This window comes from Rhipicephalus sanguineus, chromosome 2 (assembly GCF_013339695.2).
Source record: "Rhipicephalus sanguineus isolate Rsan-2018 chromosome 2, BIME_Rsan_1.4, whole genome shotgun sequence".
In the NCBI taxonomy this organism is placed as follows: domain Eukaryota; kingdom Metazoa; phylum Arthropoda; class Arachnida; order Ixodida; family Ixodidae; genus Rhipicephalus; species Rhipicephalus sanguineus.
The window spans coordinates 72,923,897-72,950,758 of record NC_051177.1 but is presented as its reverse complement, the minus strand read 5'-3'; the positions used below and the strand labels follow the sequence as shown (position 1 = coordinate 72,950,758).

The 26,862-nt window shown below is 46.5% G+C and overlaps 1 protein-coding gene across 4 annotated transcripts in view; it reads left to right on the top strand.

Annotated features, from left to right (window-relative positions):
* LOC119383176 (dopamine receptor 1) overlaps window positions 1-26,862 on the top strand; it is a 250,098-nt gene that overhangs the window by 65,026 nt on the left and 158,210 nt on the right. Inside the window, exons 1-2 of one of the 4 annotated variants that reach the window (XM_037651207.2) lie at window positions 2,421-2,967; window positions 3,087-3,304. The exons of 1 other annotated variant lie outside the window; for it this stretch is intronic. The gene's annotated coding sequence lies outside the window, so the exon portion shown is untranslated. Of the gene's footprint in view, window positions 1-2,420; window positions 3,305-26,862 lie in introns of those variants that run through there. 2 more of the 4 variants (XM_037651209.2, XM_037651206.2) reach the window with 2 other exon arrangements.

Genomic DNA, 26,862 nt, shown 5'->3' with positions numbered 1-26,862 from the left:
GCACGATGCCCACTACGCATAACAATGCTATCGCATCGTCGATAATCAGTATGTTAAGCCGCGAGTGTAATAGGTGGTGCCTGTTCGAACCGCACGGGCGTCTAAAGCCTTGCGTAACCTGAAACGGTCCGCTGCTTAAAGGGGTCATGAAGCACCCCTTGGGCTGATTGAAAAAACACATCCTGCGGAAAGCTGACACGGCTATGAACTGCTCTGCCAAATATTACAGTCGTGCGCGCCGCGTAATGGCCACAAGCGGAGCGCGAAGTTGCCGTTTCCCCAGGCACCCTCTTTTCAAACAGAGGCCGGTTCTCACTCTCGTCGGTGGGCGGGGCGTCTGTCCGCTGTACGTCGCAAGAGACATAGCATGCTTATTGGCCGATAGCCGACGTAAATCGAGAGCGGCGTTCGGATCAGATGCGCTTCTTGCCGCGGCGTGCCGCCACTTGCCGGCGCCGCACTCCTCAGTACACGGTAGCCGCACTCGCGCAAGCGAATCACAGCGGGAGAGCGATCGCGTTTCATGACGCGCGCTGGCGTAACTTCTTTCCCCCATGCCATCCCTCCCTGTCTGGCTTCCAGTGCGCTCGCCGGCACGAGAAAAGAGAGAAAGCGCTGGGAGCGTGCGCCAAACCCCCGTAACTCCGCTGATTCTTGACGGATTCGAGAAATTTTTGCGGCAATCGATTCGGGAGGCAGTACACTCCGATACTGAGGCCATTAGATCATTACTTGGAAAAGTGGTTCATGACCCCTTTAATGATAATTTATTCTGTTTCTTATACGGGTGTAGCCGCGGGTCCCCTTGCTTTAAGCTAAACTGCGAGCTCCACCTCTCCATGCCGTCTTGAACCGTAAAGGCTGACCTCGAAAATGTTACTCACGTGTTTCTGCGTATATCTGTTTCCGTTTCTGATACCATTGTCTCGTTCGACCAGAGTTTGATATTCCGCTTGATAGACATATCCATATAAGCGAGAAGTGAAGCGAGGACACCACAGTACGCAAGGTTCTCATATATTGCCCACGTGACTGCCAGCATGCCTATAATTCGCTCTGTTCTGTCCGCATGCATCGCCACCTAATGTTGATCGGCAACTTGAAGGTAGTTAACAAGAAAAGATTGGAAGCGTGAGAAAAAAAAAAAAAAAGAGCCGATGAACAAGAACAGTGTGCGGTATGACTGACCTGGAAGTTTAGAAAACTTTACCTATTTGGGTGACACATTTTCGCAGAATAGTTGGCTTTGATGTGAGAACACAAACATGACTCATAGAAAAGCCCACCTTTCTTTCAATAATTCTATCAGTCAGGAGTATTAAGCCAAGCCATAAACCAGGTGAACATCTACGGGAGTATCATTAAAAGTTATCTCTCTCTCTCTGAGTCATATTTCTTTATCATATACCGATTGACATTATTGAAAATATGAGTCCCATTAGAGCCAGCATGCTCAGGAACTTTCTCGAAAAACACCATATGATAACAAAAAATGAAGTAATAAAAAATATGGTGTGTATGCAAAAGGAAAAAAAATATAATGAATAAAATTTTGCTACTAAGAATTACCAGGTGTGCGTCAAGTTTATCAGAAGAGAACGCGTAACGCATAATAAGGTTATACCGTTACGGAAACATGCTAATGCACCAGTAATATTACGTGGCAGTACATTTGACGCGGAAACGCCAACGCGGCGTGCAGCGGCGCCCATTGAACCGAGCTGCAACGAAGCGTAGTACGAGTCCAGCACAAGCACGAGTATATTTCCGCTTTCCTCGCCATTCATGCCCTTGCTGAGCAAGCCCCGCAACCCAACTGCCGCTCATTCGAAAGCGCAAGACAATCTCGTTCACTCTCGCCCCATTCCAGCTGCACACTGAGCTCTTCTTTCTCATTCATCCGGATGCAAGCAGCGGGACGACTTCTCCATTGAGCTCGAAGCTTCGTACGACGCTCGCTGGCCACTGCTTCAAGCGCTCACACACACGCACCGATCTGTGAAGGAAGCAAACGGGCTGCCTTGCTCTCCAACGAACTCACACACGGCTGACGCGGCGCGGCTTCTTTTCCACCTAGCGGCGGACGCAAAGTTTTTTCGCTGGGGAGAGTCGCTCACACGCGCAGGGGGCACAAGCAGCCAGCGTGGCGCCGGTGAGCGACCGGTCTTACGTGCGAGCCCACCACTCGGCGAACGCATCCCTCTCTCTCTCTCGCTGCTCCACTTCCCCACTCACTTACTCTTCTTCATCATCCAGAGCCTCCTCCTCTCTCCACTGGGCAACCAAACTTCGTCCGGCCGGCTCGGCCGAGGCGCCGCACTCGGCGCGCTGACCACGGCTGCAAGCGGTCGCGTGCGCCTACAACTCTCTCACCGGCCTGCCGCTGCGCGCGTCGACAACCACGACGCTGCCGCTGCTAGCGTCGCGCGCGTGTCGTTCGTCTCTCTCGCCCCGGCTTCAGTCAGTCCGCTGCGACGCGCTACGGTCGAAGGCGGTTTCTTGAGGTCCGTCGACGAAGCGCCGCGTTCGTTATCGTTGGCCGTGTGACGGGACGCCGCGTGTCGGAACTCGGAGTCGTCCAAAACCTCGTCGATACTTCGCGGCGCTTTGCGAAAGTTCTTTCACAACTTCGCAAGCAGGCCGCTGTCGTTTCCACGTCAGTGCACTTTTCTTTTTCAAAAAGAACAGCGGGACGCCAGGTCCCATTAAGTGCCATGGGAGACTAAAAAGACGTCGTTTCTGTTCAGCGACTTTTTTTCTGCGGGCAAAGTCGACGTGCATCTTTTCTCCACTCCGGATGACTACTGGCTTCGTGATGAAACCGAGGAGTGTGTGATCCGAGTGTTTGGTCCTCGCAGACTCCGGCCTTTCTGCTTCTTCGCGAATGGCAGCCTTCTCGTCCCTGTGCTCGTCGTGAGAGTGCCTTGGGTATCTTTGTCATCCCCCACCTCAACTCAACTGCAACTGGTAAGCCCGTGAAGTGTCACTGTCAAATGAAGTAGCCGGAGCGGCGGTGACACAAAACGTAGTCAAGTCGTGGTGTTGAAAAGCGTACTCCGTGATTATTTTTTTTTTCTGAACGCCAGTGTGGCGATTCATCAACCGCTCGGATTCCACCAACGACCTACGTGATTTCCGCGGGAGTTACATTGCACGGCGGCCGATTCATTGGTGGATGTGAATTTATTTATTTTCCTTACTCCTTCGTGTTCAACGTAAACAACGACGCGCGACGGGGACGACCAACAGCTGCATATCGACACCTGTGGGTCTTCCTTCAGCACCAGTCTCATTGGAGAAGAGAGTGAGTTTGTGCGTCACCCCTGACTCCTTCGTATAAACAAACAAAAAAGAACGGAGAAAGAAAAAGAAATGAGAGGGATCACGAATCTTCGAAAATGCGCCCCTGGGCCACGTAAACTTCCAAAGTCGTAAAGTATTTCCTTCAAGTTGTAGCTAGTTGTTTCTGGGAAGTGTTTACTTTAAAGGCTCGCAGCTGATTGGGCGCCTCGGGGGAAAAGGAATCGGCCTCGCGCGGACATCAGCGCGCACTTCCAAATCGCACCTCATTAATCTGGAGAAGTTGCGAGCGAACTTTAATCATCGCCTTGACTTTCTCTCTTTGTTCATTTTACGTCTTTTTCTTTTATATCGTTCTCTCTTCCTCGTTTTTGTGTACATATAACGGGTGAACCAAAAAAAAAAAAGGAAAGGAAAGCGTCAGTTTACTTTCAGCTCATTTGCCAACCAGTGATTACCGCTACCTCATCGCGTCCGTGGCGTCACTTTGCTGGGGCCTTTACTAATGACGGATACCTAGCATGTGAATTTGGCGATGATGCCATGTTTGTCTCGAGCTGTACCGTTGCGATATGAGCTGCATCAACTGCTATTCTGCCACATCATCTGCTGCATTCTAAACTGATGAACTGCTTACTGTATGGGGCACAATCTAAAACAATGCATTAATTGTTCTCAGCAGTTAGGTCGCTTTTTAGGACCAACTATATGTGTATTTATTTATTCGTATAACCTTGAAAGCCCATTCGGCCATTACATAGTGGCGAAACTCAGTCATAGGGAGAAACACAAAACATTAGTAAGATACAACGCGTAAAGATACGCAGCAGAAAAGAGTACATCTGCAAGTAAAGACAAACACGGTTTTAGGAACAGTTTTTACTGGCGTGCGACAACGCTATGATCAAATGAATCTAACGGACAAGTAAGCCAAGTAGAACATAACGAACATTCATGATAATATTGCGCACGTAACATGAAGACACAGACAAAGTTCACAAGGACCAGACAAAGTTCACAAGGACCTGTGTCTTCGTGTTACGTGCGCAATATTATCATTATGCAACCAAACCAACTAGCCCGCCTTTCCGTTTTATAACGAACATTATTTGTTGTTTTTAACTGTATAGTTTGGTAATTCTGACATATATTGAAACGAATTGAAGTGGACAAAAAAATACCCTTTCCGTCAGAGGGGCCCGAACCCACAACCTTTCAATTCGAAGGTTGCGGGTAACGAAGAAACGAGCCCCTCGAATGATTCCCCTTCTTTCGAACATTATGATCAGTGAAAGGCACAACTTTCTGTGGTTGTTTAGTTTAATCGCATATTGCCGAAAGAAGTGGCGAATGACGATACAAGCTATTGGGTGCTAAATGAGGTTCCGGTTATAGGTCGGTGACCTAAACGCAAGAAAAAAAACACATGTAGGTGAAATGAGGCGAGTGTAACTGTACATATGTTATATTGGGAACGCTATGAAATATGACAACAACGTTGTTAGTCCGACCTGATTTCTGTGACGACCTGATTTCTGTGAGCCACTGATTTCTGTGACGCTGAAGTTTGTATTATGTATACACAGTAGCGCTGAGTTACCATATAACAGGGGTTAAGGAAAGAAAAAAGAAGAAATAAGAGGAATGAGACGATTGCAGTACACTCAGTACATGCAATGACCGTTAAGCGAGCTATCAAGGTTGGTGCGTTGGGCTCGTTGGATAATTAAATACCGCTCTTCTCGAACGGCTTGGAGTGACACACGTTTCGCGTTCTTCGGCGCGCTTCTCAGCCTGGAACAAACGTTGACAAAACTGCGTGATGTGTCTTCTTTTCTTTCTTTTTTCTTTTTTTTTTGTCCCTGTGACGGCGATTAGGGGATCGTAAACCCCTTTCGCTATTTTGAGTGTCCTCCACAAAGTGGACAAAAGGGAGAAGCGTGGTTCGAACGGTTATTTATTGACGCCACCTGTCCGCGTTTATTTTTTGTCTATTTGTTTCTTACTCTTATTCATCCTTTGCTTTTATGCAGGCCGCCGTACGTATACATGACAGATGTGCGCTCTCGAACAAACAGAAAAGGGCGCTCATTTTCTGGTCACGTTTTGTGGCGTCCCGCTCGAAAGACGACGCGTTAATGTCTTCTTCTCTTGTTCCTTCTTACTTTCTTTATTTGTATTTATTTTATTTTTTAATTTGCTTTTTTTTCTTTTCCTTTTTTTATTCTCCGTCGTCGGCACACTGGCTGTATCAGAACCCCGGACGATGATACGTTGAGAAAGAAAATTTAAAAGGACGTGTACAACTCTTTACCGGCGCATCTTGAATTCAGTTTTAGCGTAATCGAGTCGCACGGTTACGCACTTGTCGTGGACGTATCTTTTTTTTCCCCGTTAAAAGTCTGGCTGAGCCGCTTTATTGATATTCTTTTTTGATCTTTAACTCGCAACGCCGTATATACTTAGACGTGATCGTCCCTGAACCGACACGAGCAATGTTTTGAGTTGTATTTCTTGCGCCCGTCTCACTCGCAACACGAGGACGCGACTCGGTTCTTCGTAATGATTCCACGGCAACTTTGTTGACTCTACCCCTGCCGTCAGAGTGCCCAAAAGAGGCGCGGCGCTTTAAGAAGCTAGAAAAGAAAGAGCAACACTTGGCTGATTCATAACTACAAGGCTTCAAGGTTCGTCGCAATATATAACAAACGATTGCTCAGCGCGAATGTATGCGATCCTGCCTCTAAATAAAATTTTCGTAACTGTTAATCCGAATCTTTGCTTTAGCTCTTGTAGCGATTCCATACCTTGGCGTAGCGATGCGCAGGCAATACGCGTGCTATGTTTCCTACACAACTAGCGCTGCAACAGCGTTTAAGCTTTTCCTACGCTCCCTCTGATGAGTCCTGACGTCGCGTACAAACACAGCATCGAATGGTTTGAATAGTTAAGTACACTGACCTAACTTCGAGCGTCTTTCATTGAAACCTGATAGATATAGAGACAGGCGCACTGAGCATTCGTCCATACCTTTTTATCACCGCAGGTAATCGTACAAACTACGTGTTATTCATTGTTCTAACCAGCCGCCGAACAAGAGTTTTTGATTATTTGTGGCAGCAGTATGCCATTCAGCATAAGTTAAATAAAAAGGTACAATAAGTTTTTTTGGATGCCGAAAAGAAGTTAAAAGTGACAAAGGGCTAAGAGACCTTTGCCTGTGAGAACTTGACCACGTAAGTTAGCTTTGCGTGTTGCCAACATTCCAGGCAATATTTGTGAGTACTTAATGAAACCGGCGTGTCATAAAGGTGGTTAAAAGGAAAAAAAAAAGTACATGTAATTATGAGACAGTAAAGAATACCGGTCACTTATTACAATTTACGGAGCACCTTGATAGCGACGCTTTTTATTCATGTTGTGCAGTGGCGTTTGTTGTTTATATTCAGCTATGTGAGACTTGAAATGTAGGTCACGTTTGGAAACTTGTTTACCAAAGAGCAATTACAACCAGTTTACATAAGCTATAAACTACGGGAGAAAAAACTCATAAAAAAAAACGAATTAAACAAAGGAAACATCCCTTACAAAAATAGATTTAGACAGTCTATAGACTGTCTAAACCCATTTTTAGGCAATATACAGACTGTATAAATCTATTTTTGTAAGGGATGTGCTGCTCTAGTCACTAGTGCACCCTTTGATACTCCACATGAATAGTCAGAAAGTATTATTTACATTGTAGAGAGATATCTCATTGTTCTCGCGTTTCCCGCACGAGACATAGATAGGACAAAGCATTCTGGATACGTTATAACGCCCCTTGGGGCTGGCATTCAACCCTGCGTGCAATTTGTGCTGAAAGCAAATAGGACGCGGTTGTGCAGCGATTCAAATAAAGCCCCTCACGCGCAGCACTGGTACGCCAGTCAACTAGCACAAAGAGACCTTTATTTTCACGTCTAACACCAGGCCACATATATGAAAAAGTCGTGCTCCATCTGCATTTTTCTGCTTGCTGCGCAATGTGATTTTTTACGCGCTCCTTGTTTTTTTTTTTTCTTCTTATTTTTTTTTCGAGTAGAGAAACAGAGAAAATGAAAGGGTAAACATAGCTGAGAAAGACAGGTAGCTTGACCAGGACTGAGGCCAGTTGGCTACCGTGTACTTGGGAAAGGAAAGGAGGAAAAATGTTGAAGAGATTGTCCGCTGATGATGTCGACGTAGAAACAGTTCCGTGCACTATGTCGCACATAGTGCACGGAAAAGCCTTCAGAAATTGCAGCAGCACACTTGTGGCCTTTTGAATAGCTTCGATGTGAGAGAGTGTGGTCTCGAGGTCTTCTCCAAGGTGAAAAGTTTTCAATTTACCTGATACAAAGCTGCGCGGAGGAAGATTATTTCGTTTTTAATGGACCTCTGGGAGATGCTCCATACTCTCCTCTGCACCGCAGCCGTTGCACTTGATGTACACGGAAGTGATACGGGAAAGAAAATAGGTTAGCCAGGCCTAGCCCGATTGTCTACCCGTCATTGGGAAACGGTAGAAGGGTATTTTACATTAATCTGTCTTTTCTAATTTAGATAGAGATATCGAAACACAGGATCCATAATGTTCCGTGTAACAGTAGCTTCTGGACAGTAAATCAACTTCGAGCGAAATGTGTAATTAACAGGACGCAATAACGAGGTAGCGCCGATCGATGACAGCCTGAAGGCCCAATGCCGGTCTCTAATTTACATACTAGCCAATGTTTCTAAAAACGTCTCGCAACGCGTGCCTGAAATGCAAACTGCAATAGCATCGGCACTCCAAAATGTGCGGCACGATTTCGCGCACGATATTTCCGGCTCGCTATAAACGTCCTATTGCTTCACGTTCTATACCGGCGAAACAAAACGGACACAGTGATGGAGCATTCGCCAATTCGTCCGCTTCCGTTGTGGATCACTCGTGCCATGCACCGAGTTTAAATGGGCGTCGCCTCACATCTCCCGAAAAAGGGCGAGCCTGTGAAAATCGCCTGCCCCGGCAGGTGTAATTCCAAATCGTCTCTCACACAGGCACACACGCCTGCAATCGTTCCACTCGATACGTACATGGCCGCAGTATGAAAGCCGATGCGCTACTCGGTCCCTTTGAGATATCGGTGATCCACCTTGCATGCACAATTAGGCCTGGCTCCCGTTACTGCGGCGTCTCGGCTGTCCTTGAAGACTCGCGAGCAGTAGCAGGCCGGGAGCTGTGTGACGTCTATGTGTGCGTGCCTTCTTTAGAAACTCCTAGCTACTTAAACCTCAGCCCACTTTATTTTATTTATTGCATTTTTTTGCGTGTGTGATATCTCTTTCAGGCGTATTCACTGTTAACGAAGGCTCGAGAAAGGGCGAACACAGCGGGAACGAGTAATCCCGCGGGCGTCATCTTTCTCCATTTATTTTTTACCCCACCCAGTCTCACAATCTCTCTTTGCGTTTATTATTAACGCGATAGCGTTAAAGAGCTCGTATCGCAGAAATTCCGCCGTCGGCGTCGGCACCGTTGGTTGTGAGCGAAAAATCATCATCTTGTCCGTGACCGAAAAATCGAAAAAGGTGCAAATAAAATAAATAATAAAAATATTGGGTCCGAGTGAGAATCGAACCCGGGCCGTCTGCGTGGCAAGCAGGTGTTCTACCACACAGCCACGCCTCTGCTTGGAGCTGCACTGAAAGTAACTTTCATGCTTCCCAAAAATACGCGTCCTGTATACAGGTGTCACAGTACGAGATGCAATATCGCAGTAATATTGCGTGGTACAAGCGTACATTGCCATCGGGCTTCACGCCATGTCATTATCATAACGACTTTGTGGTTTAAAGACAGCCATCCATTACAGAAGGCACATTACTGCGCGTATTCCTTTAAGGCCACGTAGTGGGTGCATCGCAACTTCGAAAAAGTTTCTCGCGCATAATTGCCCCTGGTTTAAAGCATGCTACCCATTACATAAGGCACACACCTTAGTGCGCGCATTCTGTTAAACACTCGTAGTGTTCGAAGTGCGCACTAGGGGCAGAATATCCCTATCGCGTTCAACTCTTAAAGGCGAAGCTTAAGCGTCCCCCCAATTTTTTCCTCGCTTCGCGAGACTCCTCTATTACTTCTTTTGTTTCGTTCGTTTCTTGGTGGCTTTAGAAACATAAGAAAAAGGTCCGCGATACGCAGCGAATCAAGGTCCGGTGCTGGGCGCGGCAATAATAAATCAAACGTGCCACACCACCCGTTACACGGAGAAGAGGCAGCAGCGCGAGCGCCGTTGGTGTGCTGCACAAGCGAAAGGTCGCGATGGTTCGTCGGGACGTGCTTCCTGAAGTGCAGGCGAAGGGAAATTCCTGGAGCCTCGCTCAGAAACTGGCTCGATCTCACGTCCGGGTGGCCGCCATACATATCCCCAGAGCCATTGAGAGGGGATACTGTCGGCACACTCGCATAGCTGGTACCGCAGTGTAAGACCTCCTCGATACCTGTCTCATTAATTCGTAGTCTCGTGCCTTACGTGCACGCTAGTCAGGTCAAGAAGAGTATTCGGTATAAGCGTTCGAAGTCGTGACATGAATCGGCGAACACGCTGTAAGAAGAGCGCGGGCTTATGATTATTTTTTTCTTTGGAGCTGTCTGAAATAGAAACGCGGCAGGAATAGAGACGGCTTTGTATACGCTGACGATGTCTCGTGGAAAATACGCCGAAGCTGAAGCGAGCGTTGGTTTCTTAGCAGGCACGTTGGGTGAGTGAGATTGGCTACGTGAGCGCACCAGCGGTTTTAAATTCGTTCGACTGAGACACGGTGTGTGGCGGGCAGTGAATGTTCGCTCGCTCGGTGAATTGCTTGTTTTCGTTTGTGCCGAGGATTGCGTTCGGGATAGCGTAATAACCTCATGAATTGTCGGACAAACCCTTCATGGACGACCGACCTCTGTCGGAGGAAAGAATACTATACGCCGTCATCCACACCCAACCTATTCTAACACCGTGGTCCAAACCTAACGTCGCGAAAGAAGGCCGTCCGAGCTCTGTTAGGATTCCTGCAATCTATACCGGCCTATCGGCTCGTTTAAAATGTCAAAGCGTCTGCGTATTGTCCATACTTGAGGGTAATCTTGTGCATTATTTTTTAGGCGGCTAACGTGTGGAGTCCTACTGTTTGTGCCGATGAAAGACTACGCGGATAAATAAGCTTCGAGGCAATATGGAAACTCTGAACACATACAACACACACACACACACACACACATATATATATATATATATATATATATATATATATATATATATATATATATATATATATATATATATATATATATATATTGCACTGTATTTATCGTGTAGTTTTTCCGTTTTTTTTTCGTATTCTTGTATTCTAGTACTGGTCTTCACATCCTGTTATTATGCTGCACTCTTAATCATGTCCTGTTTAAATGCTGGCTATATCCAGGAAACCAGACGAAAAATTTCCGGTTTCCTGGCTACATCTAGCACTTTAAGCGGGACTTGATTAAGAGTGTATGGTTATACGTGTTTGCTTCTCTAACTTTGTTTTTTTTTATTGTTCGTGCGTAAAATTATCGTGCTGCCCATCTGCCACGCTCTCGAGGGAGAGTAGCAGTAATGTAAATAAATAAACATGAGGAAACTGCGCACGCCGCGCATCTACATGCCCAGTCGGAAGCATTACATTCCTGTATAGGCAAGGCGCATTTATCGAATAAGAAAGCGCGGGAAGTTGCAACACATTCGCAAAATGTCCGCAATAAACGTATTATGGACACGGTCATGCGCTCAGAAACGTCAGATCGTCATATCGTATATGGATTTGCGGCCACGTGAAGTCGGACACCGAAGATTCCCTTTTGTCGCATTCCTAACAGGCCACCACTAACGTCTATGCCGCGCATGCTGACGTTTCACACGTTTGGATGTCGTCGGAGGCGAAGAACACATACACTTCCTCCTAATTTCCTCCTAAAGTGAAAACTTCTTTAGCGTACCGCATGTGTGCAAGACGCACTAAAAAAAAGGAAATATATTCGTTTCCGGTAATGACATTTATCAGCGAAGCGGTAGTCCGATGGTCTGTCGCTTATATTAGGCCAGATAAGCGTGCATTGTATAGGAACAGTTACAACACTAGCATTCTTTTGCTCGAACATGCGCTGGAGCGTTGCTCTCGCATTCCAGAGCAGCCGTGCCACGTGCAAGGTATTGCTTTGAGCAATATGGATTAAAGCGGTTATTCTGCTGACCCGAAAGCCGCGGGTTCGGTCCCGGTCGCGGCGGTCGCGTTTCGATGGAGGCGAAATGCTAGAGGCAAGTATACTGTGCGATGTCAGGCACGTCAAACACCAGATGGTCGAAATTTTCACCATGTCTCATAACCATATTGTGGTTTCAGCACTTAAAACTCAAGATATTACTATTACAGCTGTTCTTGTAAGGAAGCGAAATCTGGTGCTATATTCCGCAGGCTTTAAGGGAGCACAGCTCGACGCCATCGGGAAAGGTGGAGGGGAATAAAATAATGATCATGCAAGCATGTCGTGTTTTCGGCCTCCGCCATTAAATTCGGCACTTGCAGCACGCAAAGGCATAGCCTTTGAGATTCACGACTATTAGTCAAAGAAAACCGTCGCTTTAGATTCGAGTTTGGACGAGGTGTAAAATTGAACGTCGCAACTGACTTTGAAAAGTTATGCGACAATGCCCCGCCTTCGAGACCGCCGCAGGTCAATGGCAGAAAGGACGCGTCCGGCGTTGCGTGTTGCGTAACACGTTTGCGGCAAAGCAGTCAAGGGCTTCGCTTTCCTGCCAGCTGCGCTGGACCGCGCGACGTGAAGCCGTGCAGCAGTCAGCCGCGTAAAAACAGCTAAGTTTCATCTATAGGCAGCAAGGAATAAGAGACACAAGTATCGTACTAAACTATACAAAAAATGACGGAAAGTTGTAGTTAGTTGGAACGTTAACATGTTCGATGCAGCGCTGAAAGAAGGAGACGAAGACACAGAAAGCATGGGACGGAAAACACCGTGACTTCTGTTTCTTCGTCTTTCCGCACTGCATCAAATATGCAACCTATAAAAGTTTTATATGCTTCGACAATCGTCTTCTGTAGGTTATGCAGGTTAGTTTGCTGCCCCACAAAGAGAGAGATAATGCAGTGAAGGTCCCCGCAGCTCAGCAGCAGTGGTCAAGTGGTTGGATCGTTCACCTCCAATGAGGGAGGTACTGGGTTCGATTCCCGGTGTTGCCGGGCACCCACCGTTTTCTATATTATGAAGGGACGTACCGCACCCTGGCGCTCGGTGTTGTGGATATACTCACATCTCGCGAAGGTGGCCTCTTGCTTTCAGCTCTATCATCCCCCCGCTTTCCCTTCATCCAGTGAGACTGCGCCCTGCTCTCTTATGAATTGCAGAAAGAAGCATCTTTCATATCCTCAAACTACAATGTATTAACGAGAGGTTTTTTCGGTTGGCTACCCTGTACAAAACGAGGGGGATAACGAGAGAAGGATAGCCGAAGAGGAGAAACTACGTTCCAGCTAGCACTGTACGAATAACACAGTATCGAAGAACGAAGTGCAGATGGAGGCATAAAGGTCGTTATGAAAGCCGCCCTGAGCTACAATCTTCCTACAGCCCGTAGTCAACGCCAGATCTTGGCTGTGTCACCGACGTCGCCAACATGGTCCCGCCTAGGCGGCGCCTAGCGTTGTTCTTTTTGTTGCTTTACCGGGAGCCGGAGCGCGTAAACAAACCTCGTCGTTCGCTGGGAGAGAGAGACAGAGAGAAGAGGCAAGCGAGGTGGGCGGAGGCCGTGCAAGAGCACGCCACTGTTTCTGTATACCTCATATACCCTGTCCTTTCGGCTCTGTTCTGTTCAGTACGGTGTACGAGAGCGTGTCAGGGCTTAGCATCCCCGGCACGTGCACGGTACCAAAGTATACCCGGTCGAGATATATACTCCGGCATCCTGTCCCAGGGACACTTATAAGATTAATAACACGACTTACCCACGCTTGAATTTTCTTTCGACGCGCTTTTAGGGCTGAGACTGTAAGGAACACTAAACATGAAGCGGACGGCGAGGAGACAAAGTAGCGAGGAAAGAAGAAAGGCACACGCGTCCGGTATTTAACGAAACATGTATTACTCCCTTTAATCGGATACCTACAGATATGCAATATACTAAGCTGACGCTCCAAACCCTTTGTGCCAAATAATTATTTTTTCGGGCCTTCTTGTTGCCGTTTGAAGCTTTTTCCGTGTGAAGCATTATGCTAATGCTAGTATTTTTAATCGTGCCTCTGCAACATGAGAGCATTGTGTTGTTACGTATATGCTTGAATTATCCTCCAGGATCCTTACGACAAAAAGAAGCCTCGACAATAACTCAGGGCCTACTTATACACAAATTCTAGAAGAGTCAAATGAGGTTTCGCCAGCAACCTCCGAGGCACAGTGGATGGCCACAGTGAAAGTGCGAAACGGGGCTATTAATGCCGCTCTTTGGCTGTGAATCTGCAGTTGTTGCCTCCAGTAACAGCCACGGTATACCCACCAGTGCTAGTGTTAGGCCGGCTTCGGCATGAGCGGAGTAATTAGCGACATCAGTTAAGCAAGCTAAAGTGTCCTGCAACGACGAGCTTGACGCTGCACGGAATTGTGAGCGGCGCGACGTCGGTAGCGGCGGTGCGCGGGCTGTCAACCGACCTCAGAACAAAGAGGCGACGGCGTTCGCTTTCAACAGCCTGCCTCCTCATTCCAACCACAACCCTCTCCCGACCTTCTCTCCCAGTCTCCTGGAGTCGGCCACGTACATCAAAGCGCTTACGGTCGTCGAACATCGAGTGCCTTCCATCCGTGGCTTCTCCGAGACGAGAAACCTTGCGCGAGAAGTTCGCGGATCTTCAAGTGTTGATTCTGAAAACTCTAGACCCCACGAAACCGAACTTTCTGGTACCCTTGAACTCATCACACGCACGCACTCACAGGACAAAAAGGAAGGACTCCCAGAACGCACCTTGAAAACTGGCGCCCGTTGAAGCGCCTATACTCTAAGCCTCGGTGCCGGTGAGGTGATAGAAATAATCTAAAGTGCACGTCCCGCATGCCGGTAGAAACTCGAGACGATGCTATGACGAAATGGCTTCGGCGCTAACGTTGCGTGATGAGCCAGTCGTCAAGGGGACGGCAAACACTGATGCGTAAAGATATTACGAGACGTCTACGAAGTCCCGAGGGCTAACGACTTACGTCGAAGAGCGCCCGGACGCTTCGAATTTTTCGATCAACGAGGCCCGCTGCCTTCCATAATTATCGAGCACGTTTTTTTTTTGTAGGTCACGTGGTAGAGAGTATCCCTGCCACGCTGTTAGCTTGAATAATGGGAAGATGCTGGAACACCAAACGAAACTTCAGCGTGTAATTGCGCACGTCCTCTCTCAATCTCCGTTACGTTCGTTACAATGGATTGTTCGTACTCTCACTTACATATGCGACACAACTAACAGAAAGTCATTCATATCGAAACTCTTCGGGTAGGTGGGGTCAATTCTAAGTTCTACCCAACAGGGCTGCTTCGCTAAATTTGTCGAAACAGCGTGAACGCGTTAACATCCGTTGACACGCCCGCCATCGGCTACAAGGCCGGAACTTGACGTCGGCTCACCCAGAGCCCAAGTCTGGGCAGTTAGCGGGGCGGTTCGAAGAAATTACCGAAGATAACAGTCTCTCCGTCAGTTTTCTTCACAAGGAGTTTGAAGGTGAATTTCCTTGATGTGCAACGTCACGCTGACGTCATTGGAATAGTTCACCTGCAAAGCATAATGGATAAGAGAATACTAATTTATCTTAATTTCTTTTTTTTATATTCTTTAATCGAGGAAATTCAAGCAGGGTCTTCGCGCACTAACATACCTGTCTAAACCAACCAATATATTATTTTTAGATCCACCGCGGTATTCTAGTGGTTATGGTGCTCCACCGAAGGTCGCGGGATTGTATCCTGGCCGTGCTGGCCGCATTTCGATGGAGGCGAAAATGTTTGAGGCCCGTGTGCTTAGATTTAGGTGCACGTTAAAGAACACCAGGTGGTCGAACTTTCCGGAGCCCTCCACTACGGCGGCTCTCATAATCATGTCGTGATTTTTGGACGTAAAATCCCAACAATTATTAGTATAATTTTTATTGTTCCTTTATAATTCCTCAAGGGCACCTCTTTTAAAACGTAAATTTTTGTGCGTCAGTTGGATCCGCGTAATTAAGAATAATATTTAGAGACAATGACAACGTGTTTCAAATTTTTTTTGGTAGGTCCGCACAATAAGTATTTTTTTGTATTGAGTTTGCTTTATCTGCGTTCCACTGTAATCTTGATGGTCTTGACCCTGTGTTCCCGGTCTCGAAGGAGGGGCTACAGCGGCAGCATTACTGAAACCCCTCGCAGTGGGTTTCGACGCTGTAATCTTATTACACATCCTGCATTCGGGCTTGTGGCTTCCCCGCAGTCCCATAGGGGAAAGAGTGGGCGTTCCAGCCCTGCGTATCAAGAGGGATGTAAGCAACTTATCTAGAAGACTGGAGCAAGAGACAAGAAATAAGCGATAGGGATGAGAAACGCGATTTAATGGCATAAAGCCAATATTAGGGACACGCAGGTACGTGAATTCGGCTTGCGAAACGAAAAGGTAGCCAGCCGCGTGAAAGACTGTTGCACAAAGAATTTTATTCATAGCGCGTGTTCAAAGGGCCCACATAGTCCTCGCCATTTCGTATGCACCCATTTTACATTTTCTTTTTCTAATAGGATTTCTAGCATTAATGAAATAAAAGGGATTCTCTAAAGCTTAGTAAAAAGAAAAGAAGGGAGTCAGGACAATAAAACAAACAACGGAAAATGAATAACGTCACGTTGCCTAGTTTTTTGTTGTTGTTGTTGTTGTTAACCTGTACTCTGCGCGTTGTCAAAACATTTAATTACGCCATGAGTCTAACTAGCCCAAATTTCTGTGTCAATTATCGCTTTATTGAGGCCACTTAGAACCGGTGGAGGTAAATAAATTGTATCTTTGGCATAAGCATAGCATGATTGACATAACATGTTTGTGTTACCGCATAGTTCCTCAATCTTTAACAAAGGACTGAAGAGCTATGCGGTACCGATCAGACTCAGACGCAATGACCAGCGGATAAATTACAAATTGGGGAGGGGCGAAGCATGTAGGGAAGCGTGTTTCAGCTCCACTAACGTGAAACCTGTGGAGGGGCGAAACATGCAGTGTGCGCCGGTGTTTCCCTCATCAAAATCACTGCTAATCTGCGATGAAAGACAGAAGGAAGATTAGACACAGAGACCCGCAGTCGGCAGTTCAGCGTTCATCGCAGAAAGAGCGTTTCTATAGTCAACGCGCGCCGTTCGCTCTCTCTCGCCACACGGCGAGCTTGAGGCGGTCGCGCCCACTCTTGCGCGCAAGCAAATGGACCGTCACGACAGCAGACGACGACGCACGCGGAGACCGTAAGGGGCTTCGCCTTAAAAAATGTCTAGTGCTCAGTGCTGTCAATAATCATTGCATCTGGCACACCCTTTCGGCATGCGTGTGAAAGCAGTGAGTGGCTGTAGTTGCTTAACTGCCACAGTATCGTAAGTTTGAATATTGAGATAAGTAATTTACTAAATTCATGGCATAACGCGCGCGCGCGCACAAACACCCACCCACTCACCAAAACGCTCTGCAGACATTCTGAAACTATACAAAAAGCAAAAAGCTCGATATAACATTGTTAGTCTATAAGAAACATGGACAGCCAATGATCGCGTGTATAGGTGCTTCTGTCGCATTGCAGAAAGCACAGAATGCAGCGACTTACGGTGCAGTCATTCAAGCCCCACGGCACACCCTACAGGAAGCCTTAGTAATGCGGCTCTGAGGCAACGAGTTTGCTAAATCGAAGGTCCTTGGAGAAATTTTGTGGCTCAGTTGGGCTTTTTCAGCTCAAAAGATTGGGCTGCAGATGGTATACAGTGAGCGTCTGTGACCGCTACAGACCGTTCCACTGTTTACATTGTGTTATCAAGAATCCCTACAAGAAGAAATGACCTTCACTATACAGAAATACCTATGGGTTCATGGAACAATGTGTCATTTCAAAAGAAACCTACCAATAACGCATTCAAAGAAAAACGATTTTGTGTACGTGAATCCTCTCTTGGTATGTCTTTTTGTGTATTTTCATGTATGCATCTTTTCAGCGTCATTCTGTATCTCTCTGAACTGTTCATATTCTCTAAATGCCGACAGCCAGCTTCGGTTGGATATTTAGGAAGCTCTTCTTCACTTTCGCTGAATTTGCTGACGAAGTTTTTCGACTGTTTGTTTGCTTGTTTCTTTCCTTGTTTCATCTACCTCAGCTTATTAACTGACCAAGCTCAACTTCCGTGGTCGATGCCATGTTTCGCTTGCAGCCTGACCGAAGAAACCGTGAAAATCTATGTTTTGATTCTTTGTTTGTATTTTATTGACGCACTTTTGCAAAAGTCGCTTTATTGTCGGAATGTTCTCATACTCCTTCTTAGTATCATGTTTTAGTAATTTATTCACTGACAAGCCGATGGGACAATGTATATCTTGGAACATTGTCAATTACATAAGGTGTATCAGTGAAGATGTTCCTAGTATACTGCGAATATTGCTTCAGAGCATCCGTTCACGCTAGCTACCAGCAGATACTGCGGAATGTCGGTAGAATAGCCGACGTATTATCTATAGTATAGTCTGGTGACTATATGGAGAACACACTCCTATTCACTCAAAAACTTCACTGCTCCCTGTCATCAATGCAGTAGCGTTGTCTATAAGACAGACACTGCTATTCGACAAGGAACCTGCCGTGATGACGTAGCAGCTAGAGCGTAGCTGCTAAGTACGATGTCGCATGTTCGATTCCAGGGAGCGGCGGCCCCATTTAGCTATTGACAAAAAGTAAGTAAGTAAACACCTCAACATTTAGTGAGATGCTCAGGCGGAACAATTGCCGGCTATATAGGCCAGGCTAACCCCGCCTGCTGCGACGTCGTCACCAACACCACCAAGGAGAACGCTACTCTAAAGCACTGCAGTAGGTCAGTAGCGTTAGCATTGGCTGTAGTAATAGCGGTAACCGGAACCAACAATCAGCAGCAGAAAAATTAGCGATTCAATCAGGAGGCGTGCTGGTGGAATCTTCCGTAGCGAAACTGTGCTTCGGCAATGAGTTAGGCCGTGAAGTTACGGAGGGCACCGTGGGATATGGGCGACCATTTTAACGAGAGCCCCCATCTGGGGATCACGAGCATTTTGCATTCCACCTTCGTCGTAACGCGGCCAAGGCGAGAGTTTAGCGCCTCCGAACGCTTTCGATTTTTCGTTCCTTCCCGCTGCAGCAGTAGCAGCAACCTCGCAGAATATACTTGCGGCAAAACAAGTAACGCGCGGCGCGAAAGCCTTGTCTCATAGTTTGGGGGATGTTCGACTCGGACGTGCCTAAGAAAGCGAGCAACAAAAACGAGCAGTTGCACTTTGGCGCAGCGTATGGTCGTATCACCCCTTTGAGTGCGGATTTCTTGTTGACTCTTGTTTCTTATCATTTAGACGTCAATAATAAACGACGCTTTCAATGTCGGGTACAAGCGGCAGATCATCGCTGCGATAAGGGAGAGCTCTACGAGTCAGGAATTACAACGAAGTTCCTTGTCGCCGCTACTGCCGCTTCCTGCAGACGCTGTGCCGGCGAGTGTTTTGCATTGTAAACACATTCAAAATTTTCCACAACGTTCTGCTTGTGTTTGCCTAGCATCGAATAGAGAAACTCTATCTCGGCTAAGAGGCACCGTTGCTGCTACGGCCGCCTATTGGCTCTGCTACTGGGGATGTTTCTCACGAACGCACGTAATTGTCTATTTCGTTTATTTTGTCATCATTTGGGAAAAGTACAGAGCTCTAAATAGGACAAACTCATTTATTGGTTCGGCACATGTGCCGCCCAGCCTTTCTTTCTTTTTTTCCTGCCAGAGATAAAGGCATGATGGCAAAGTTCCGTCAAAAGTTTCAATGACCGCTTTAATCCTAGTCATACACCCAGCTTGTCGGCGTTAAAAAAAAGGAAGCCCGAAAAAAAAAAGAGATGATGTTCTACCTCGATGTAAAGTTCATTTTTCCTCTTTATTATCTCCGCTCTCTCCGTTCAGTTGTGTCGCGTCGCTACTGAGATTCTACGAAAACGCCTAGTCTCGTTAAGCGCAGCACTAGTTAACCACGGCACGTCTCGAGCCTCTTGCGACGCACGAATAAAAAACGGTTTAACAAGCAGTGCCTGATGCTGTCCGCCCGAATCGCACATACAACACTACTGCTATAGTCTTGGATAACCAACCAAATGTTAGTTAACTCAGTTTCATTGGCGCATAGGCGCCTAGGCGACTTGGGTGCTACGCTGCGCCAGCCACAAGGTGTTAAAAATCCGGAAAAAGCATCCCATTCCATTCATACGACAGGGTGATACAATAACACGATGGGCAAAGACGGATATCCAAGAAAAGAAACATGCACATGGTCAAACGGGCAACGTACAACTTTAACTAAACGTTTCGAAGGCACGATCTACTGCCTGCTGTGCAGAACTTATAGAAACGGAGTAGCCGAGGTGATATGAACCTAAGCCTCTTCACACTAAGCCAGCTGCAACAGAAGAGAACAACAGAACAGACGTCGTCGAATGTTGTAGACTGTGCCTGCCAATCATCTCGTCTCTTATTCGGTCCTCGCTTAATCCGTAATTGCTTCAAAACGCTATTTTACCCCTTGGACTCATAGTAGTGCATCACTTGTGTCTACTGCACTGCCTGGTCAGCTTGTATGCAGGGTAAGCACTCTACTATCGCATATCGTTCCGTTACTCTTGACTGAGCCGAACATTTCGGTGTGATAGGTGAAAACAAATGTTTTCTTCTGTTTTTATTACCGTTCCCCCGTTATGAACAACATCTGTAGAGTCCCACTCTTGAAAGTTAAACAGTTGATGTTCGCAACAAAGAAGTCGCGGGTATTTACACTCCTTGCACGATATTGCAAATTGCGCGCCTTGCTCATCAGGCCCTCATGATCTATGACTGTCAGGTGTAGCTATGGCTAACAAAACCATCAGGCAAGGGAAAAGGCATTCTCTGTATCAATGTCAAGAATCAACATTCAACGATTACATGCGGTCGCTCCCGTTGAAAGCAACTACAGCGTCTAGTGCGTGCGGAGCATAGCGGCGTGGACGCATTACTGTTCTGAAGCACGCGCAGGCATATCACTCCTTCAAAGCCGGAAAGTGGCGTACGTGTTAAGCTAAAGACAGCCGCTTCCACACATATCTTCTCTCATCTTTTTTTTTTTTCTTTCCTGCTGAGACTAAGCTTCGCAACACGAGGCACGGGCCAAAACTCGGCATCAGGTGAACGAGGCACGTTTGATCCTTGCCCTTCCAAAAAGTCTGCGGGAGACCTTCCATTGTTTCTGGTCGTCACCGTCATCTATTTTTTTTTCTGCATTTCTTTCGATTTTAAACCTCCCTTCCTTGCTTTTTGTTCTCTCTCTCTCTCTCTCTTTTTCTTTCGTCTCACTAGCCGCAACAAAAGGAATATCATCGTTCGATTTTCTTAACTCGTCTTTTCCATCGGAAAGCCGAGTCCCGCCACGAAAGAACGTCACTTCTGGCGTAGTTCGAGCCCCTCCTCCTTTTCCTATTGGTTTTCACGCACGGGTGCGTTCACTTCTTGGCGTTTGGAGCACGCGTGAGTCACGTGCGCTGTAGCCTTGACTATGACTCCTCGCGGCGCATGCGCTCTTTGGTTGGTCCTCGACTCGGTCGGGGTCGCAGACGCTGTTGAAGGATCCCGCCGCCATTTGACAGGCACTTTATATTTCCTTTTCTTTTCTCGTTTCACGAGCCGCCCGGCTCCGCGTCTCGCTAATTATGTAGGCCGTAGTAACCTAACGCGACGTGCTTTTGTGTGCGAGTTGTTTGCAACTTTTTGCAGAACGTTGACTCGTAGGACGTCTGGCCTTCGTCAAGCAATACTGAGCGGAGAAAGCAAAAAAAAAAGCAGTACTCAGCGGAGAATACGTTGAAAAATGGAATCTCTCGGCTTCTATAGACCAGAACACACAGAATTCCATGCGCATCACCATATTTGCATCGCGCGTCGCGCCATCTATCGCACACGCGACGAAACAACATGCGCGGGCTGCCACGCCAGCAGACGCTACACAGAGCAAACGTGAAACTCCCGAAACTCAGCCCGTCGGAGAGCGTGTATCGCGTCTTTTCTAGCCTGGACATTTTTCGCTGATTTTATTGGAACATCAAGAACATCTTGCTCATGCAAGTCCGCAATGTGTACAGTACGTGCTGAGTGGGCTGCGGAAGCAACCTCCTCAGATACGTACGCTGTTACATTTGTAAAAAAAACGTTCTCGCCGTAGTTACGCGTAAATCGTAATTGCAGTGCAGCTCGCGAAAGAGTGAAACGATGTTTTGTTGCGCCATATTACAAGTTGTGCACAAAGTTTTGTGAAATGTGATCATTTCAGCATGCATCGCGTAATAATTAGACTACGCTTTACGGGTAGTTTCGCTGAACGTAATTTTTGTTTCACGGGCGCTCTTACAATAATGCGTCTTGCTCACAAAAGCGTGCTATCAGAGAGTATAACCTGCAGTATCGTTCAGCGATCCCTTTTGGAAGCTACCTGCGCGATTTTATTCTTGTAACGATGGTGCTTTACAAGCGAAATTGTGCTACTCTTAGTTAAGCCGGTTAGCTACGCCTGCGACGTAAAGGACACTGGCGCGAGTTCTGTTTACTTACGTGCCAATATATGTATTATGTGCAGCTGGATGCCTCTTGTCCAAATAAATTTGGGGACATCAAACACTGCAATGAAAGCACGAAATGCTGACCAGCTGTTGAGGAGCACCGTGCCATTTATTACCTTTTGAAGATGATATCTCGAAGGCGTGGATGCCATCAAATCACTAAAGCTTAATACTACGTTGAAAGTGGCAAAGCATGCTGATTGCTTGGGCTTGAAATCACTACCTTGCACTATACTTCGTCAAAGGAAACGCTCAAAGGTATGAAGTGCACCCCTACACAAAGCTCGTGCCTGCGTTCAACCCAGCTGCGTGTCACGCAAATTAGATTCGCAAAATAAATAGGTGGGCATCACACTGCAGAATACACGCAGTTAGTGTACTTACTCGCGCATTTTCACTCGGCTCCTGGTTTTTTTGCTTGAATCACAGTTATCCATTCGCGGCGAAGCTGAAAACACCACACCGGCACTATTTCCGTGGCGCGTCGTAATCGTCGCAGACAACGCTAATATCCTCTTGTTGCGCTGCTTGTTTTGGCATCCAAAGACGACGCAGTAGTGCCCAGACGAGCTCTTACACGCTGAAGCGGCGTGAACGGGTACTTTTTCGCACTTTAAAGCCTCAGAACTGCACCTTGCCCTGTTTACTTGGTGCAGCCCGCGCGCGCCTCGGCAGCCCGGTCAGCCCGGCGTCTGGGTGCGAGAGTATCCGCTCGGCTCGTCAGCAGCCTGGGTGCGAGACAGGCGTGCTCTGGTGTATAGACACTGCAATTAAACCCTAAGCGGAAGAAACGCTTATGACCGCATTTTGTATCCTCAGAAATAAAGACAGTGTTCTTTGGCAGAAAATTTTCTATTATATGCTGCCGTTCTCTCCTTATTAGCGATACATCGGATATTTTATCTCTAAAATGCCGCAGCGAAGCCAGTCATAGTTAAAAATAATGAAATGCCTATTTTTTATTTCCTCATAGCTTTCCTTCAGCCCTTAATCGTGACGTCATTATTATTTGTTTAAGGAAGAAAATAAATAAAATAGCAAACTCATACATCATTTCATAATATCAAATTTTATGTTGCAAGAAGTATTAGCACGCTACTGTTAAAATATTTTAAGAAAAGCGAAAATTCGCACTGCACGCAATAAAGGAACGTGCCTGTAGGCGCTTCCCTTAATTTTATATGGATGTTTGCCCTTGGTAGTGTTTCAATATAGCTAATAAAACGCGCATTTCCGAGCTGTAAAAGTCCACTTTTTATGGGTTCGCACTATGATCACTGTTTCGTCATCGTTTCTCTCTCATACTCCAGAATCAACAGCAATAAACGATCCGCGGAACTTTGCGAAGGCGCTTTAGGCACTGCTTCGCTGCTCACATGTAAAAAGTTACAGATTGCTGCTACCAGTGTGTCCTTCCTATAGCGCTCCTTGCGGCGAACAACTTTATGACATTAAGAAGGAAAGAAAATCGCGGCGTGCTGTCGCGATTATGAGCCAGATACGAATAACATTGCTGGATTACAACCCATTTCCATAACATCCTTGTATTTACACTTACGCTCTCCTTAAGGACGCCCTGCGACACTTTCAAATGCGATCGTTATATTTACAGCTTCCGACTCGACGCAATAAACATCGTAGTTGATAAGCCGTAAAACATGTAAGGCGCGTGCTTGCGCAAAATCTTACAGCGGGTTCGCGCGCAGAATACTGACTTTCCTATACTGAGTATAAGGGCTCCATAATGCTAACGCGGCGAACGCTTGACAGTAATCGCTTTTAAGTGACACCTCGTTTACAACCTGGCCGTCTTTTATTATATGTTCCTGAGGGGGGGGGGGGACACGGCTTAAGGTTATTACTTGTTATCAGGATGTGTAGTACAGCTATTGTTATAGCTGGGCGTGGCTTAATATGCGACAGACTTCGCAGCACTGTGTCACGAGCGTGAGCTTAAACTTCGGTGGTAACTTCATGTGATCACCTTGAGGTAATGAGCAATACGCCTCTCCTCAGTCCGGACAATGCAATGTCCTGCGTTACGTGACGCAGAGTTCAACAAAGAAGAGGACTGGGAGGAAGCCCTTAACAGCGGCGACCTTTTGGTTCAACTTCGGGCTGTCCAGAGGGCCTGCGAAAGGGCGGAGGGCCACGGTCTTCCGGTCCCTACGTGGGAGCGGCCCGCGACTGCTACGGATTTCCCCTAAAAGGGGGCGTTACAACGCAGTTCCTCAGGACCTGAATAAAGTTCTCTGTCTGTCTGTCTGTCATGTGATCACTAAGAGCGGTTTGATGACATCGCTTGAGTGCTAGAGTTATACGATCCGCTATAACTTTCTGAAGCAATATCTTGTTCCGATCTTCTTCCGCTCATGGCTCACCGGAAACATGTATCTCGTTTCCTTGTACAGATTGCTTATCGCTGAGACAAAAGAGCACACGTTGTTATAGTTCGCCAGTGCTATTGATTACGGCTACTTCTTCTGTTGGCGATAATAGGAAGTGGTAGGTAGCGGATGATATTAGGTTGTTCTTTTGTGACCTTAACTGTTCTTTACTGTCTGCGAAGGGCGGCAAAGTCGAGACCTGAGGTATCTCTTAATTAAAAAAAAAAGGGAAGCACGCGGTACTTCTTATTACTAACGTCTACAGCACGCGACGAAATTTCATTAGCCGCGAGATATATGGCCCTCGCAGCGATTATAAAATAGCGGATTATTTTTTGACGCGCTTTACGTTAATACTGGACAAGTGCGGCACAGTTATGTGAAAACGCCCGCCGTACGCTGAAATTGAATATAAAAATCTTGAATAGGTGCACAAATGACGGAGACCAGCAGTTACTTTCATAAACGCCTAACTCTCTAAACAATGCACGCTACGTTTAATAATATCGGGAACTCTGCGGTATGCAACATTTTTGGAAACCATGACCGCAATCGTAAACTGAATGGATGACGAGTGAAATTTTGAGTATTGTTTATACGATAGTACGTAATGGTGGCGTAAATTTTTGGTAATGCCGCGCCCCTGTCATCGCTTACTCATCTTACATTGAAATTTCCACTGGTTATGCGCATATATAACTGAATTGCTTTTGAACGCTGATTTCGTACAAGCCGTGCGTCGTAGTTGTGGGTCGGGCTCTGTCTCTATCTCTCTGACTGTAGTTTCTTTATTTTACTTTTTTTTTCAAAAGTGTACGCTGCAATTTGCTTTGCCGTCAGCGTGGTGCGGCCAAGTCAGACATACCTCGTCCTCTAAAGCCGTGCCTTCTTTGTACTCAAGGGTGTTTCTCGAGCGAATAATGAAAAGAAACAGAACACAAATTCTGAGTGTCCTGTTTTCCGAGGACTCGACGTCGACTGTGGGAAGATGCACCAGGTTTTCTACTTCATCCTATGTTTCCTACTTCATCCATCCATATAAAACAATGCGGTAGTGTTGGTACCCCATAGTTGTTCTCTTGGTTTCATTTTTTAAAAGCAAACTGAGAAAGAAAAATGAAGAAAGATGATAGAGAGATGACAGATAACCGTGATTCCTTCCGGCTCTGATATCCCTCGCAGCGAAGACCGTAAAATTGTTTTTGCATTAAGCTCGCGAATGTGTCGTCGAAAATGTCTGCCTGTTTGTTGTTCTTTTCTTTTTTGCTTTACGTCGCTCACTTGCGGGCATTGCAGCGCACGCATAAAGAGTCTGAAACACGAGGAACTATGAGAAATGCATATCCGCAATATCGATGACATATGCCGAAGTTTGCGCATGAAGAGCGACTTGAATCCGAGACAGACCGGCAGCACACATCGCCTCGGCGTCCTGTATAACGATCCCCTTCTGAATGCGCCCACGCTTTGGTATAGGCATTGTTGCAAGCATCGAGTATTGAGTGCTTCTTTCTTTCTTTCTTTCTTTCTTTCTTTCTTTCTTTCTTTCTTTCTTTCTTTCTTTCTTTCTTTCTTCTTTCTTTCTTCTTTCTTTCTTTCTTTCATACAGCTCCGTTTTTCACGGCTTCAATACGGATGATATTGGAGCGCTTGTCGAAATTCGTCCAAGAACGCCGAGTATGCTTTAGAAGAGGAAGGAAGGCTGTTCCTTCAAGCGCGAGCAGACTTCCGCATTTCAGTCTTACCACTATTAGACTGGAGAATAGGAAATAGCAAGGAGGAGGGAGGGGGGGGGGGGTTGAATGTGGATGCCTTGGCTTGCTGAACTGTCAGGAACTATATATATATATATATATATATATATATATATATATATATATATATATATATATAATATATATATATATATATCTATATATATATATATATCACAGAGAGGCACACGCAAGCCCGCACATAACTTGAATGTCAGGGCATGGTGCTCAGGACAGGCACAAGAAGTCAGAAACAGAGTAGTGTGCTACAGCCGTTCTTAATGCTCATCATTTGTTAGTTCTACGGAGGGTTGCATGAGAGATACCATGACGGAGCACTCTGGATTAATTTTTCACCGTTGGGGAACTTCAATGCACACCGAAATTGAGATGCATCAGAGTTGCCTCACAGCGCTTCCATCTAGAAGCGGCTTCGAATCGAACGCACGACCCCGCGCTCAGTATCCCAACGCCCGCA